The following is an 11,102-nucleotide window of genomic DNA, read 5'->3' on the forward strand; positions in this document are numbered from 1 at the left end:
ATGTCCTCTTTATATTTTGTCTCCCTCTGAAACGATGATGTTATTTGCGAGGAGGTTATCTGGTCTTCATTCATACGGGCTTCCATCCCCTATTAAGAAGGGAAATGTGCTGTGAGACCTAGTTCTGTGGGTCTATCTCCCCAGGTTAGCACGGTTCCAATTTTTGCATTCACTGGGTGGAGGTGAAGGTCTGTCAGGATCCTGTGGCAACTGCTTACTTGGAAGTTTGAATCTATCTAGTGGTGGACCATCCCCTGCATTTGTTTGCACGATTTTAATTGTTGCACATTGGACTTTGTTTTTATTACTCTGTTCTTATCTTTTCATGTTTTGATGTGCTCTTTTGAATATATTTTTTAAAGCATATACTTATATATCATATTGTTATATCACATATTTCACTGAATTGTATATATTTATTTAGCTCGGCACATGATTGTTATACATGTTTTAGATATTTTTCTTGAGTGCCTAGAAGCTCTTATTTGCATTTATTTACTGGCGCTGATAACATATTGTTTCTATAGCAGTAGAAGGTCTTAGCGATAATGAAAGAAAGAAAAGAGAGGGCCCACAAATTTCATGTAAAACCAACGGCACATCTATTAGAATTAACTAAATATTCCACTTACATACACAATGGGGAAGTAGCACTTAAAAGCAAGTGTCACTGTCTAGCAGCTGAAATCCTCTTAGCCATGGCCAGCGGTAGAGGAGATAGTCCAGATGACTATAAACAGAAGCCTACCACTTCCAGGTCAAGGTAACTATGGCAACATGTTTTGGGGTTACTACTCCTTTCTCAAGTTTCTTTCTTCATGGTTCTTTTTTCCTTGGACTTTAGGTTTTAAGTAATACTATTTCTAATTTTACATTTTTACAGTCCTTTACGCTGATTATTATTTGTTCATAAGTCTTAGTGATCACTGGTGAGCAAGGGTTTAATATCCAAAGATGGCTATGCAACTGCTATGGACCCCATAAGTGCAGGGGGACTAGCACAGTATGTGGCTTCACAGTGATTTATGCAGGCAGAAATATATACCGGTATTAGCAAATAGAAGACAGTACTGTATCTATAGTTTTCAAAGGGAGTTAGAGAGGAAGATGGTCCTTTAGATCAATGCTCCCCAACCTTTTTATTGCCGCGGACCGGTCAACGTTTGATAATTTTACCGTGGCCCGCTGAGGGGGGGACGTTGATTGTTTATATTTTAGATTGTTTTGATTTAATAATTTTAATTTCATTTCATTTAAAAATGCCTTCAAAATAAAATACAGTTACACCAAAAAATGAAAGCGTTGGAATTCTTCACCTATTCCACCACCGAAAAACTGGGCGAGATTACGTTAAAATGTGTGACCACGTCACTGGTCACACGTTCTAACGTAGTCTCAAACTTTGATAGATCACATGCCTACCTGTAATCATTTAATCAGAGAAATAGATTATAATGGGGAACATTACAGTGTAATATTCCCCATTATAATCCACGTCTAATGACATGATGTAAGACACCCCCCCTTCCCCCGCTCAGACTCACCCTTCCAGGAGCAGCAGCCATGTGTCGATGTGTGCACTCACTGCAGGGGGCGGGGCGTGTGACACACACGTCTCTTGTGACTCACCTCCCCTCCTGCCGCCTGTTACTATAGACGCGGCCGGGAGGGGAGGTGAGTCACAGGACCCGCCCCCTCACTGTGAAGCCCGTCGGCAGTACGGGGCCCCGGTGTTCAAACACCGGGACCGTGCACTGCCATATATTGAATGACCGGACCGCACTGAGACTGTGCGGCCCGGTACCATTTGATCCGCGGACCGGTACCGGTCCGTGGACCGGGGGTTGGGGAACACTGCTTTAGATGGTAGACCTTAGCACAGCCGAAACAACCAATGGGTGGATTCTAGTGGCTTGAATCATGTATTGGCTTCTTATCTTTAACTATTCCAGTGGCACGAAGACCTAACCAGGGTTTATAGCTCAGTCTTGTATCCAAGTACTCTACCTCAACCTGCTAAAGTCTCCATTTTATTAGATAGATCAAAAAGTCAGTTAAGTTCAACAGGGATTTGTTTTATTGGATCTGGCTGAGTTTGGAAACGTAAGCAAAGAGATTAACTGCTGTCTTCCCAAACAGATGTAAGACAATGGATAATCTGATGGCACCTTTCCAAAAATGAAACTATTTTTGATTGGACTGTTCCAATACAGGGCAGTAAAGAACGTTCACAATTCTAAAGGAACTATTAGGGATTTTAGAATAGAAAAACAGAGATGTTTCTTATATCAGAAGTCAGGGAACTCAAGGTGAAGAAGTATTAGCTCATTCATAAAACTGCCTTCGGCATGACTAAGTTCTACTGTAGGAGGATATGAGAAAGACTGTATAAAAACAGGTACAATGAAACACAGATGAAAGAGCATTGCAGCTATTTTTAGCTCGGTGACATAACATGCATGGGTTAACATGGTAGGTGGGGGGTAACGCGTATTCATGAATGCACAAGTAATCTATCCCACTGATTTTTTTTTACATTTTGAGATTTACAAAATGTTTAACTTAATGGTTCAACTGTATGCAGGGATAAGGAAAACGTAAAACTTCTAAGTGAAGTTAGCACCTGAATAGGCAACATACTATAGCCCCAGTGCAATATGTCTTAAAAACCACATATTTTTCAGTGCACACCATCTATTGTGTATTTGTCCCCTATTCCTCTAGCAATCATGTAAGTGTTAACATTTTAAAAGAGTGACTTGTGGTGCAACATATCCTCCTTGTGTCACAACTGAGTAGGTATGAGCCAGGAAAAAAATCGAGCTCTATTTTGTAAAGTGCGCTGTGAGCCTGCATGATACAGTGGAGGGGTTGGAAAAAGGTACATGGCTTTCAAGGTAGTCGCATACTGCTTACTAACTGCAAGGAAAGTCAGTAACATATACAAAATTTGGCACTGGCCACAATCGGAGTCACATGTGGATGGAATAGCCTGTTTATGTCAGTGTAAAAAGCAAAATGGAAAATGTGCACAAAGCTTTATTTAGTTATTGTTCACCTGTAAACAGCAACCATGTTGGGTGTATTTGTTTAACGTTCTTAAATGAAATTAAAGATTTATTTTCCAAAATAGGTTCTTTAGCAGATGCTAGAATCTTCAATGCACAGAGTTGTGGTAGAGACTGTAGGGCAAGCAACAAAATCCCTTTTCGAACTCCTTTTACACGTCAGTCATGCTCACTAATGACACTCACTCTGCTCATTCTCAGGTGTGATTACATGCAGTAAGCACCACTGCACTCCAAAAAATTCCCCAGCTTGTTCCAGCAATCCCTTGTGTCTGATGGCAGGCTTTGGGAAAAGGCAGGTAGGGACAGGGGAGGACATGCAACATGCAAAGCAGCATAGGGGGGCACACCAAAAGGCACCAGTAAATGACAAAGGCACAACAGCTTACAGAAAGATCCACCAAATGTAGAATGATATCCACAATGGGGGATTAGGTGGAGGTTCTTCTTTAAGCACTATTCACACCTAAACCCACACTGAACCATCTTATAAAACTTAAAAAACAATAAATGGTGTGGTTTACTAACAAACCTACAAATGTTCCCTCAAATAAGCCTTTTGCCTTCTTGTTTCATACAGACATGAGTTGACCATTTAGTGCTATTCTTGGCATGAGCCAAACAGAGAATGGGGTATAATATGGACCTGTCCAAGAAATGCATAAGATGAGACCCCTAATGACCCTTGTACAGAGCTTTAGCTTTTTATGTATGGGGGCTGGGGGGCTATAATTTTTTTTACCTGCAACAACACTGCTAAGAAAAGTCAGAATAAATGCATGTATCTTTCATCCTTCATATTCCTTTATAGATATGCATGTAAGCGTTAAATTGTTTTGTTATTGAGGCAAACCTGGATCATTGCCAATCTACTCTTTTGTATATTTACGGGAACTGAAGTTCAAAGAATGCAGTCAAGCCAGCACTGGCACATTTCACAATGTCAGAAAGCAGGTTATGTATTACCTGTTTCACTGCATGAAACAGTGTAGTTCTTAGTGTTCACATAGCATTCTGTACTGGGGAAGGTCCTTTAGGTGCATCTCACACAGTATCGATCTATCTGGTTCCCAGAGATGATCAATGATGACCCTCCGAGTCATTCTTAACACTAGTTAGTTAAGGTGAGAATCTTATCTCACATGGACAACATAGGATAAGAATCATACCATCCTTCCTGGGCCCCTCAACTGTCCGGTCCTGCTACTCTGTACTTGTAAAGGAGTGCCTGAACACAAAGAACAGGACTGCTTCAAGATTCAGAGTGATACTAAATGCACTCTAGGGTACCACACACCTAAGAAGGCAGCCTCTGTAGATACTACCCAATAAATGCAATATATTCATGTCTATATTCTTTGCATATTGTGGAAACGTAACCCATTTACATTTGATTACATTTCTATTCTATTTTTTACTACTTGTCCCTTTGATCTGTCATCCAGGTCCTTCCCAGTCTTTTTTTTTTGTTCCTTTGGTCAAATTGTACTAAATACTATGATTCATTTCAACACACAGTAGTCTTATAAGTACACAAAATAGGCCTCAAATTTACCCTAACCTGTATACAGCTTTTCTTACAATGCTGCTCTCAGCACTCTCAGGAAAGAAGCAGTTGAGGGTGCAAAGCCTATAGTAGGTGTAAAATCATATAAATAAATATAGTTTCTTATGTACAAACCCTTGCAGTGGCTACAGGGATAACTGCTCGTTTTTGATTAGGAGTATAAAGGCCTTTTACTCACTTGATCCCCACTCCCCAGGCAGTCATCACTCATTTCTCTCCCCTCTGCTCTAGCTTGTGAACTGTCCTCACATATAAAGCGGGGCTATGGGCCCTGCATTAGACGTGATGATGTTAGCAGGCCTCCGACTACCAGAGCATAGGAGAGAAGAGGCTACGCGTACTGGTCTTTGGAGCCTACGGGAGTGGGAATTAGGCAAGTAAAGGTCATTTACACCATACCCCTAGACAATACAAGCAGTTATATCTTGCAGTGGCAGAGCAAGGGGAGTTGCTCTCCGTATTTTTCATTTAGGTAACTGAAATGTACAAGCAAACATGAAGCTTGTACAAAGCCAACCTGTGCTTTGTCAATGAGGATCACAGCAACCGGTCAATCTTAAATCTGGCCTCGGCAGCACCGTATACTTACCTCCCATAGCTTCCCTGCTCACTGCCAGAAGTGAAGAGAATAACCCTTCTGTAAACCAAGTCTATCCCATCTGGCATTTATTCAGTGCTATAGACTCTCTCCCTTGTCCCATGTAACCAAGCTGGGTCAATCAGCAAGCACCAGCACTAGAGAAGGGGGGAAGAGTCACATGATCCCCATATACCTTTTCCATTTCAAAGAGGGAATGAAGAGGGAAACTTAAAAAAAAAAGAGTAAGTTTATGTGTTCAGATACAGCAACTGCATATGCCTGCTTCCCGCACACTGTGTACATTGATGGCATATGTTTTTTAAAATAAAAATACCTCTGCAAAGGTGGAAATGGGCTTTAAAGTAAACATGCTGCATTTTCTTGCCATGCTAAAAGATGGAGAGAAAATAGAGGTAACCTCATCAACCTGCTACTTCTTTGTTCTTCAGTCACAGATTGAGGGCAACGAGGTGACGAGGGTGAATTGTTAAACTATATTAGAAAACAGTGAGCTCACCAACCTGCTTGCTTTCTAGCTATGTTAATCTCAGGGATGTTGGGCTGGACAAACTACAAGTAAACAGTTCCCATGTACATAGTTCAAGTTTGTATTTAGATATTTCTCTGAAGTTCTGTAGGATACCTAAGGCAATATTTTTCATTTTGGATAGAGTATGAAATTGTGAGAACCCCTGTCAGATTTTTTTTCATTTGAGATTTACATTGACTTCCTGTTCTGCAGACACAACAGCAAGTGAGAAACAATCTCTAGACAATAAGAAAAATGTCCTCTCAGAACGTTGTCACCAGAACAAGTGTCCGTATTGGAAGATTTCTTCTGTATTCCTGGTGTCCCTTTTGGAGAGCGGGGGTATCTCTCCAAAAGGGACACAGACAGCAATAACAAAGCCTGACAAGTAATCACTCTCCACTCTCTCCATAACTAAAATAAACATTTTGGTTTAAGATACACTTTAAGACAGCGGCAAAGTTGTCAAACCATTATTCATTAGGATATACAATGGTGAAAAAGTGCAGCTTCGTGATTGTGCAGAAATCCAGTATTTCGAGTAAAAAAAACCTCTCATCTTATAAGTATAATTTTATGATTTATTTTGCGATTTATTTTGGTACCAAGTGTCGTAAGTTAAGTCGTTGTATATTGTAAATCTATCAAGTTTCATTAAGTATCAGACACATTTGATGAAGGGCGGAAACAAAGGTAAAAAGCAGAAATGCGAGTGTGGGGTGGGAGGAGTGAAAGTCCCAAAAGTCAGATCATCACTGACATATATCCTGTATTTCTTTTATCAGAAAATTAATTACATGAGTCACATATTGAAAATACTGTATTAATGCATCAGTATAGATACTGGAGTACATACAGTAGTATTGGAGTGACTACAAGAATAATTTTATTATTTTACTCTATTAACATAAAACCGACATAAAGCATTTAGGGGAAATTATATCAAAGTCTTCACTTTTCTTTTGTCCAGGTTCATATTCATTACAGTTACTAGCAAAAGTGAATCTATTCCAGAATTGGCAAGGTTTATAAGTGGAAGCATTGGGGGAAGGGAGGTTGCAGGCACAGTGTTGAGAGCAGTAGAGGAGGATGAGGTCTATGTAGCAATATATTGCTTCCCCAATGATAAATGTATCCTACTGCAATTTATATAGGTACATTGCTGCACATTTTAAAAGGCTTTCAAAGCACCTCTGTCACTATATTAAATAATGTAAAAAAAGTGGAAAGGCTTTCAGCTGGATTTGCACTGTTGCAGTGTGTTACCGCATGGGTGTTATGCCACTTATTAAAATGCATTGCAATAAGGCTGCCTAACACACCACAAAAGCTGCACTATTGTTTCTAACGTGGAGCACCACAACGTATGGTAGTATCTAAACGCATTGCATTGACCTGCAATGCAGGTGCACTAGCAAGGTTCACTGGGGTACCATTAAGAATAAATGTCAATAAAGCACTTTAACATGCAACATGTATGTTGCAATATTTTGCTCAGTAAGGATCTTCAGCAAACAACACTTTTTGAAGAGTTGGTTGCCTGCTCCCCCCTCAATGCTTTATAGTTTCAACTGCTGGGGCCACCTAGTGCTCTAAAACAGTGAAGGTCGGTAGATAGGTAAGTATTAATTATTTTCCTTGCAGGGTGCACTTCTGATTAGTTTTTTTAATCTAATCTAGTGACAGTCGCTTTGAATGTTTCTGTCAAAAACAAATATTTCTGTCCCTGGTGGACATCTTTGGGATGATTCCACGGTTTGTGGATTATTACGTGTCTTGGCAGTTCTAACTACAAGATATCTCTGTTTGACTGTTTCGCTGTATTCCCTTGCCATGTAAGCTCGCTCTACACACTGTAGCAGGAGGAGTCTTACGTTTCTTACTGCAATTACCATAATGTTACATGGTAAATGTTAAATAGCCAACTAGGAATATGACCTGCCTTTGCCAGAAAGGAGGACAAGAGCTACCAAAGACGTCAAAGATCTACAAAGCCGGATGGTGAATCAAGTTCATTGGCAGCTACTAGAAGCTGACACATTGGTTTTCAATTTTCCCCAGCCAGCTGCTTCAGATTATCTTGGTTCGAAACTTTATAAAAGTACCTGGAGAAATATATTGATTCAGTTGTTCTTGAGATACAATTAAGTAAGCGTAAGTATTTGGGTTTGCTACCTGCCATATCACAGCCATTCTCAAGTGACAATCAATGCTTACAGTAAGGAAACTACCAGTAATGCCAAAACAGCCGTGTTGACTTGTTCAACTTCTGTGGATTAGTACCTGTAAATTTAATGTATGAACTTCAAAGTGGCAGGTTGGGGAATCCCATGAATAAAAGAGATCTAACAGTTATGTCAGATGACGCCTAAAGCTTTACCCAACGTCTGTTGAATTATGCTGTTGAAACAAAAGTATACTCCACAGCAATATAATATGACACAAAGGTTCATTGTGTCAATAACTTTGGGTACGTGCTAACTTACAGTGGTTTTCCACTGATTAGGAAAAGTGTACTGGTAAAAAAAGTTTAGGCTGTAGATACACTTTAAATCGTTTGCAAATGGAAGGTCTGCTTCTTTGCCTGCCCCTCCAACACATATGGCTTAAAAAAGATATTTATAAACAAACCATTAGTAAAAAAAAAAAAAATACTTAGCTCAGCCCTGGCCTCCGACACATTCCAGAGGCATTGGTGATGTCACGGCGCCTTCTGACAGAGCTGGGAACTCAAAATCCCATGAAAATGCACTCAAGCCCCTTGTAAGATTGCGTTGTTGCAGGATTTCAATCTCTCAGCTCTGCAGGGAGGCAGAGTGACATCACCCTTGGCTTGTATGTGGATCTTTTAGATTGTAAGCCCTCACGGGCAGGGCCCTCCTTACCATCTTGTCTTGAATTGTATTGTGATTGTAATGTCTTCCTTATATTGTAAAGCGCTGCGAAAACTGTTGGTGTTATATAAATCTTGTATAATAATAATAATAATAATAATAATATTGAAGCTCACAGGAAGGATTCTTCATTGTTTTACATGTTCAGCTCCTTGGATGAACTTTTATTTTAACAAGCTGCACAACATCAGGCTTTTGTTTAGTTCTATAACTTTGCTTATGGTACATTTATTGTCTACAATAGGCTAGAGTTGTTTATTTATTTACCTTTAAGCTGGCCATACACTAGTAGATTTCTGAATGAATGTTTGTACGAATGAATGCTTGTACGAAAGATCTTTCTTTACCACCCGATAATACCACACACACACACACACACACACACACACACACACACACACACACACACACACACTTTATGAATGGCAATCGAAATTAAATTTGATTTTACCATTCAAATTTTGGAATGAATGGAGTTTCCCCGAACGAAAACCGCATTCACTGTTACAGTTTTGTTTGTTTAAGAAATCATTTCCATCCTGCTCCTCTGAGTTTTTCCGTCACTACGGTGGACATGGATCATCGATTTGACCCCATCAACTACTAGAAAATCGAAAGAAAGTTATGTTCTACAAAAGTTCTTTAGAAAATCTAAGCAGTGTATGGCCAGCTTTAGACTTGTTGACTTCTTGGAAAACAGAGCAAAAGGAGTGCCTCCATAATGTAAAACAGATTTTAAAAAAGTAAAATACAGCTGGAAATGTACTTACAAACGACTGTAAAAAAACGAGCATTGAATAAAACTATCTCAAGTGGATCAAGATGGACAAACGAAAGAAGGAAGTGCAGAAATCAGAAGAATAAGTGTTTAAGCCAAGGCCATCTAGACACTGACCTTCCTCCAGTTGTCGCGTTTCAGAGGTTAAACCCCTTTCTTCAGAACCTAACCTAACTGTGAGGAGCTGCCCCTGTGTGTTTGAAGCTGGGTTTGAGAGTTGTCACTTTTTTTGGTGCCAGTGATTTTTCATCTTTGTTGACTTCTTCTTACAACTGAGAAGGGAAATGGAGTCCAATTGTCGGCATGCTCTTACCACTACTATTTTTGGTAGACACACTTTTTTAGCAATTAGGGGCTGCTTGGTTGTAGACTTATTCAGTGGCCAAAGACCCCAAGCAGGTACTGTACCCGTTTTCAGCACCAGCATGGGAGCTGCTAAATACACGCAGCTCAGGCATTTTGCTGGTACGCAGAGTTATTTAATAGTTATGTTATTCCAGTATTTATACACCACCAACATACTGACCTCATGAAGTCTCTACAACTCTACGCTTAACAGTGAGTCTTTACTAACCTTATTTAACCATAGTATTTACTTCATTTCATAATACAATAATAGCATTACCCCTGAGGGTAATGCTGAGCTGAGAACTGGAGGACGCTGGCCACTCTGTAATGAAAGATAGAAGCTGTGACTCCTATAAGAACAAGGGTTAGAACCTGTGGCAGGTTCTAAATTCTAATGTAGAAGAAGTAGTCACCCGCACAACCGGGTCAAATGCATCAATCCATCCTTTTATTGACAGCAGATACACGTCATCACAAGTACAAACCAAGGTTTTTGGAACCTAGCATGGTCCCTTCATCAGGCAAGAAGCACAGGTTCTAAATACTGGCAGTGTCCCAACTAGAGATATCCCCCCTCCGCTTTTTGTTTTTGTGACCACACAAAAAAAGTGTGAGAAATCTGCTCAGCTGGAACTCAAGAGAGGGATTCCCCTCACTTTCTGTCCTGTGGACCATGCAAATGAAGAGGAGAAGGGCCTGAATTTGCCGGGAAATAGGCTTTAAATGAACACTGTAGCAAAATGTCTAAATTATCCCTTCAAATACATACAGGGGACACAGCTCTCATTAACAAGGCTCGTGTTTAGCATTTAGGTGTTGTTGTAGCACACTAGGCCACTGCACTGTTGAAATCCCCCCATTTGCCAATAATCTGGTTTTCTGGAAACACCATCTTTTCTGTTGTAGGGTATTCCCAGACCCACCCACACATTCTCTAGTCATCAGAAGGTCCAGAAAAAATATATTAAATGCTAATGACCTTTAGGTACTCTACACTTACATCTCCCTTTTCCTCACACCTCTCCAGCACTTAATGTATTATGCTGGCCAGATAGGGATCACTTTGATGCAGTTGACCATCTTGAATATGTATGCAATTATGTGTGAAGCAAGAATTCTATAATGCAAAGTTTGCTGGAAATGCATTAGTGTGTATAATTGATAGTATCAGCTGTTGCACCCCAATAGCGTTTCACATTCCTTACATATACACTTTGAATCAGTTCATGTTTTTTCAGTTTAGGCCTGGATCATCAACCCTGCACATCAGCAAGGTTCTCTTTTCTTCAATTCAAACTACTCAGATCCCTTTTGCCCCCACGCGACGCTTCACAGGTC

The 11,102-nt window shown here is 40.1% G+C and overlaps 1 protein-coding gene across 1 annotated transcript in view; it reads right to left on the minus strand.

Moving 5' to 3' along the window:
• The window catches only part of REL (REL proto-oncogene, NF-kB subunit), a 43,838-nt gene that overhangs the window by 24,555 nt on the left and 8,181 nt on the right, over positions 1 to 11,102 (minus strand). The gene's annotated exons all lie outside the window — the stretch shown is intronic.

The sequence above is a fragment of the Nanorana parkeri genome, unplaced genomic scaffold (assembly GCF_000935625.1).
Source record: "Nanorana parkeri isolate BGI_ZX_2015 unplaced genomic scaffold, ASM93562v1 scaffold11, whole genome shotgun sequence".
Classification (NCBI taxonomy): Eukaryota; Metazoa; Chordata; class Amphibia; order Anura; family Dicroglossidae; genus Nanorana; species Nanorana parkeri.